General features: G+C 33.0%; 1 pseudogene; it reads right to left on the bottom strand.

The window, feature by feature from the left end:
* Positions 1 to 5,183: 5,183 nt before the first annotated feature.
* LOC103598562 lies at positions 5,184 to 6,222 on the bottom strand (annotated as a pseudogene).
* Between the last annotated feature and the right edge of the window lie 440 nt (positions 6,223 to 6,662).

The following is a 6,662-nucleotide window of genomic DNA, read 5'->3' as shown; positions in this document are numbered from 1 at the left end:
ACAGCTTGGGTTATGTTACTATGATATCCATAACCTGTCACAGTTCAGATTTGAATTGCCTATTCTGTAGTTAGGAAGGTATCAATTAAAAATCTCTGCAAATGGAGAGGAGACATACCTTTAGAAGAAAACAATTATTTTTATTTAAAAGTTTTCAGAAGAAATGCATTTGATTTACTTAGTGAGTTTGTTAAAAAATAAATGATAAACAAGCATCTGAGTAGTCTTGAGATTGCTTATTAATAAAACACGGTTCATGTATAGTCATAGTATGATCAGATGGATCTCCGTTTCTGTTTTAATAATTTCAGTAATTTGACACACTCTAATCAAGGGCAAATAGATATTTCAGATCTTTTAGAATGTTAGGTGGTTAAGAAAAATTACCAGGTGTGGCCAGTAAAACACATAGCAGTGAAATGTGAGATGAAGTCTATTGTCATGCATTATTTATAAAACATATTATTAGTTATCTATAGGTTGAAGTTTAGATGCTAGACTTTCCAGGGACATACAGTGCCAAAATCCATGTAAGAATGGCCATAATTCATTGTTTCCTTTGTCTCTGGAAAAGGTTATGTAGGCAAACAGATTTTAAAAGCGTAATTAGAATTATTATAAGACCTCCATTTATTTTATATGGCATATTACTAAATGAATACATTTAAAAATGTACAATAAAGAATTAATATTCTTCATCATTGAATGATCAAATTTATCCTTTCAAAATATTCATTTTTTTAAAAAAAATTTGTTTCTTAAAGTATGTTCCAGTGGCACCTTAGGGATGCCTGGAATCTTAATAGTCCATAATGTCAAATCTAACTTTGTATTAATCCTACACATTATTTGCCATATTTGTTCTCATTTCTCTTGAAATTTTAATTAGAATTGCATTGAATCTATTGATCATATGAGGAAGAACTGACATCTTACTGAGTCCGCAATATGCGAACATGTTATATCTCTCATTTATATTGTCTTTGAATCATTCATCAGTGTTTTATAGTTTTGCACATATAAATATTATACATATTTTGTTAGGCTTGTAACATTTATTTTGTGAAGTATTATATATTTTTCTGATCCTTTTTTTTTTGAGTTCAGCTATTCATTTCAAGTATACAGAAATGCAATTGGTTTTGTAAATTGACCTTATATCCTTTAAACTTGCTAAACTTACTTATTATTTCTAGTCATTTCTTTGTAGATGCCTTTGGATTTTTTGCCTAGACAATCATGTCATTTGTTAATAACGACACAGTGAAATGGATCTTTTCAATGTATTTGCTTTCTATTTCTTTTCACTCCCTGCGATTAGACCATCTAGTTCAATATTGAATAGAAACAGTGAGAAAGGACATCCTAACTTTGTTCCCAAACTTAGGGGAAAAATGCTATCTTTCATCATTAAGCATGATGTTCATTGTATGATATGTGTGATTTTTACCGGTGTCCTTTAACAGATTAAATAAGTTATATACATCCCTATTTTACTGAGCATTTAAAAAATAATAAAATGTCTTTTCTATATCTATTAACATGATCCTATATTTCTTTTTTAGTTTATTGATATGGTGAATTACATTGATTGATTTTAATTATCAGTCAACCTCTGCATTCCCACGATAAAACCTACTTGGTAATGATATATTGTTGCTTTATATATATTGCTGGATTCAATTTGCTATTTTTTTTATGATGATTTTATATATATATGTTTATAAGGAATATTGGTCTGTAGTTTGCTTTTCTTGTAATTCCTGTTTCTGGTTAATGTATCAGAATAATGTGTATTTCATAAAATGAGTTGAGAAATATTCCCTCCTCTTCAATTTTCTGAAATAATCTGTGTATAATTGGTAGTATTTATCCAGTGAAGCCACTTGAACCACAAGTTTTAGTTGTTTTTGTAAAAAGCTATTAAATCACAAATTAATATTGTAGTAGATATTGGAAAACTCAGGCTATTTAAGTTAATTTTGTTATTTGTGTGTTTTGAGGAATTGGTCCATTTCATGTAAGTTTTAAATATTTGAACACAAAGTTTCCACATATTTAAAGTTCCCATATTGTTCATAATATTTTCTTATTTTTCTTTTTTAAGGTTTACCAATATTGTTTTGAATAGATGTTATCTATTTTGTTGATTTTTTTCAAAGAACCAGCTTTTTATATATGAATTTCTCCTTTGATTTTTGAAAATTTCATTGATTTATGCTCCTTTTTTGTACTTTGGGATTAATTTTTTGTAATTTTATTATGTGACAGCTTAGGTCACTGATTTGAAACTTTTTTTCTTTACTGATATAAATCAATGCACTATATTTCTCTCTATTGTTTTGGCTTCATTCAATAAAATTTGATGTTTTTCATTTTAATTCAAGTCAAAATATTTTTTAATTTCACGATGCTTTTGATGTGAACTTGTAATAATTTAGAGACTTGTTTAATTTACAGAATCATCAAATATTTGTCTGTTATTGTAATTTGATTTCATTATGATCCCAGAACATAGTATGTTTTCATTTGTTAAAATTTTGTTGGATTGTTTTATAATCCAGTATATGGTTTATTATGTCCAATGTTACATGTGCACTTGAAAATAGAGTGCATTTTTCTGTTGTTAAAGTGAACTGTACTATGAATGTTCATGAGGTCAAATTTGCTGAAACGGTGTTCAGGTTTTCTATACCCTTGCTCATTTTCTTTCTACTGGTTTATCAATTACTAAGAGAGGAATGTTGAGATATCCAACTATCATAGTGGATTTGTCTATTTTTCCTTTCAATTCTTTAGATTTCCTTCAGTTATACTGAAGCTCTATTGTGAGGACACACAAATGTAGTATTGTTGTGTGTTCCTGGTGAATTATCTATTTTATCATTATGTAGTGTTCATATTTAAGTACTTTGATATTTTCATTCTAAAGCCTGATTTAACATAGACACAATGCTTTGTTATGATTAGTGCTTGCATGGCATTACTTTTTCTATCTTTTTGCATTTTATTTTACATTTTATTGAGATAGTGGTAGATTCACATGCAATTGCGGTAAATAATACAGAAAGAGTCCATGTACATTTTACCCTGTTTTCTACATTTACAATTTAAAAAATTTTAGTATAATATCACAATGTATATGTTGACATTGATACAATCCAATAGTCTAATTCAGATTTACACAGTTTTACTTATTTTTGTGTATGTATGAGCGTGAGTATGTGTGTGTGTTCAGTTCTACTCTTTTTCACATGTGTAGGTCTTATATCCATAACCATAGTCAAAATATTAAATGGTTCCTTCACTACAATGATCCCTTGATTTGCCATTTATATGTAATACCACCTGCTGCCTTACCCTTGTCTCTGACTCTAGGCAATGACAAATCTGTTCTCAATTTCTAAACGTTTATCATATATAATATCTTAAACAAGTTATGTAATACCACCTGCTGCCTTACCCTTGTCTCTGACTATAGGCAATGACAAATCTGTTCTCAATTTCTAAACGTTTATCATATATAATATCTTAAACAAGTGGAGTCTCACGCTCCGTATGTTTTAGGGATTTTTTTTTTAATTCACCATAATTTCCTGGAGATTCATCCAATATGATGTGTGTATCAATAGTTTATTCTTTTATATTTCTAAGTGGTGCTCTATGATGTGTATTTATAGCCCTGCTTCAGGGCATCTGGACTGTTTCCTTTTTAACCTATTATGAATAAAGCTGCTATGGACATTTGTGTACAGGTTATTGTGTGAACATAAGTTTTGATTCCTATGGTATAGATGTCAAAAATGCAACTGCCAGCTCCTATGATATTTGTTTAATGTTATAAGAAATGGCCTATTGTTTTCCTAAATGGTTGTATTATTTTACCTTCTTACTGGTAACATGTGAGTGATCCAATTTTTCTGCATCCTTACTGGCATTTGGTGTTGTCACTATCTTATTATTTTAGCCATTCTGATATGTGTGTAGTTATATCTCATTGTGGCTTTAATTTGTTTTTCTCTGATGGTTAAGAATATTGAACAGCTATTCATGTGACTATTTGTTATTTGATAGTCTCTTTTGTAAAATGTTTGTTCATATGTTTTGCCCTTTTTCTATTTTTTTTTTTTTTTCTGTTGAGTTTTGAGAGTTCTTTACATGTTTTAAATACTGGTTTTTTGCCAGATATGTGGATTGCAAATATTACCTCCCTGTTTGTAGCTTTTCTTTTTATTTTCTAAACCTAGGCTTTCATAAAATATGTTATTCACTTTGATAAGGTCTAGTATAGTAATATTTTATTTTATGGATCATCTTATTGGTGTCAAATATAAGAAGTCTTACCTAGATCTAGAACCAAAACTTTTCTCCTGATTTTTTCCTACATGTTTTATAGTTTTGTATTTTACATGTACATTCATGATTCATTTTGAGTTAGTTTTCATTCACCATGCTTCCTCTATTTAATTGCTTTTAAGCCTTTGTGGAAAATTAGTTAAACATAATTCTAGGAACCTGTTTCTGAGTTTTTTGTTCCATTGATCTATGTATTGATGCCTGTACATATCCCATATTTTTTATTATTGTAGCTATATAGTAATCCTTAATCCAGGAAAAGCAATTTCTCCCCCATTTATTAATTTTTAAGGCAGTTTTAGCTATTTAGTTTCCTTTACACTTTCATGTAATTGTTAGCCTTTCTGTATCTACAAAGCGCTCTGTCAGGATTTTGAAAGGAATTGTATTAAATCTAAAGATAAATTTAGGAAGAATCAATATTGATACCTTGTTGAGTCTTCCAACCCATAAATTCAGTATGTCTCTTCATTTATTTAGTACTTCTTGATTTTTTTTTAAATCAGTATTATGTAACTCAGCATACAGATTCCAAACATATTTTATTAAGTAAATATTTCCTTTTTTTTTTTTTTTGGAATGATTGACAATGCTACTTTTTTTATGTTGAGATATAATTCACATGATATAAAAGTCACTTTTTTTTTTTTTTGGCTGCATGCACAGGACTTTATTGATCGTACATGACAAGGTAGTGCTCCCTCGACCCCTTCCCTTGTTCAGGGTACCTGGGATGGAAATTGTGCCAAGGAGGGGGTGTTCTCAGTGTGTTGGGGGACTGAGTTGGTATAGGGACTCCCAAGCAGCTGAGAGTTTCTCTCTTTCTCTTATGCTTTCACTGGGACTGGTGGTCCTGGGAGCTCTGACTCTTTGGAGGCCATGTGGCCCATAAGATCCACCACTCTGCTGCTGTAGTGATATTCATTGTCATACCAGTAAATGAGCTTGAGAAAGTGGTCATTGAGGACAATGCCAGCCCCAGCAACAAAGGCAGAAGACTGCATGTCACCATTTAAGTTGCTGGAGACAACCCGGTCCTCAGTGTAGCCCAGGATCCCCTTTAGGGTGCTCTCTGATGCCTTCTTCACCATCTTCTCCATGTCTTCATATTTGGCAGCTTTCTCCAGATGGTAAGTCAGATCCATGACTGACACATTGGCAGTGGGGACATGGAAGGCCAAGACAGTGAGCTTCCCATTCAGCTGAGGGATGACCTTGCCCACAGCCTTGACAGTGCCAGTAGACACAGGAATGATGTTGTGGAGAGCCCATGGCTGCTGTGCCACAGTTTCCCAGAGGGGTCATCCATGGTCTTCTGGGTGGTAGTGACAGTGTAGACTGTGGTCATGAGTCCCTCTATGATGCCAAAGTTGTCATGAATGACCTTGGCCAGGGGGACTAAGCAGTTGGTGGTACAGGAGGTATTGCTGACTATTGTGTGAATGTTTTCATAGGTCTCGTAGTTCATACCTATCACCAACACAGGAGCATCAGCAGAAGGGGCAGAGATGATGACCCTTTTGGCTCCACCCTTCAAGTGAGCCCCAGCCTTCTCCAAGGTAGTGAAGACACCAGTGGACTCCACATCATGCTCAGCACCAGCATCACCCCATTTGATGCTGGTGGGATCTCACTCCTGGAAGATGGTGATGGCCTTCCCATTGATGACAAGCTTCTCATTCTTTGCCTTGACTGTGCCTTGGAACTTGCCATGAGTGCAATCATAATAGAACATGTAGACCATATATAGTTGAGGTCAATGAAGGGGTCGTTGATGGTGACAGTATCCACTTCACCAGAGTTAAAAGGAACCCTGGTGACTAGGTGCCCAGTATGGCCAAATCTGTTTATTCCAAACTTCCCCATCAGGTCTCGGGGATGCAGCTGGCACTGCTGGAGAGGATGTGGCTGTCTGTGGAACAGGGAGGATCAGAGTCAAAATTCACTTTTTTGAAGTACACAATTCAGTCATTTTTAGTATATTCACAAGGTTGTGTGAGCATCACAACTATCTACTTCCAGAGCATTCTTATCCTTAAAAATAAAAAAAAAAAAAACCCTCCATTTCTATTAGCAGTCACTCCCCATTTCCTCTTTCCTCCAATCCTTCAGCAAACACTGAATTACTTTCTGTCTCTATGGATTTTCCTATTCTAGATGTTTTACATAAATAAAACATATATGATGTGGCTTCATGTTTCTCGTTTATTTAACTTAGATAATGTTCTTGAGGTTTATCTCATTTGTAACACGTTAGTACTTCAAATATTTTTATAGCTGAATAATATTCCACTGCTTGAATATAT

Source organism: Galeopterus variegatus, unplaced genomic scaffold (genome assembly GCF_000696425.1).
Source record: "Galeopterus variegatus unplaced genomic scaffold, G_variegatus-3.0.2 Scaffold2668, whole genome shotgun sequence".
In the NCBI taxonomy this organism is placed as follows: Eukaryota; Metazoa; Chordata; class Mammalia; order Dermoptera; family Cynocephalidae; genus Galeopterus; species Galeopterus variegatus.
The sequence above is the reverse complement of the archived record's forward strand: the minus strand, read 5'-3'. Positions and strand labels throughout refer to the sequence as shown.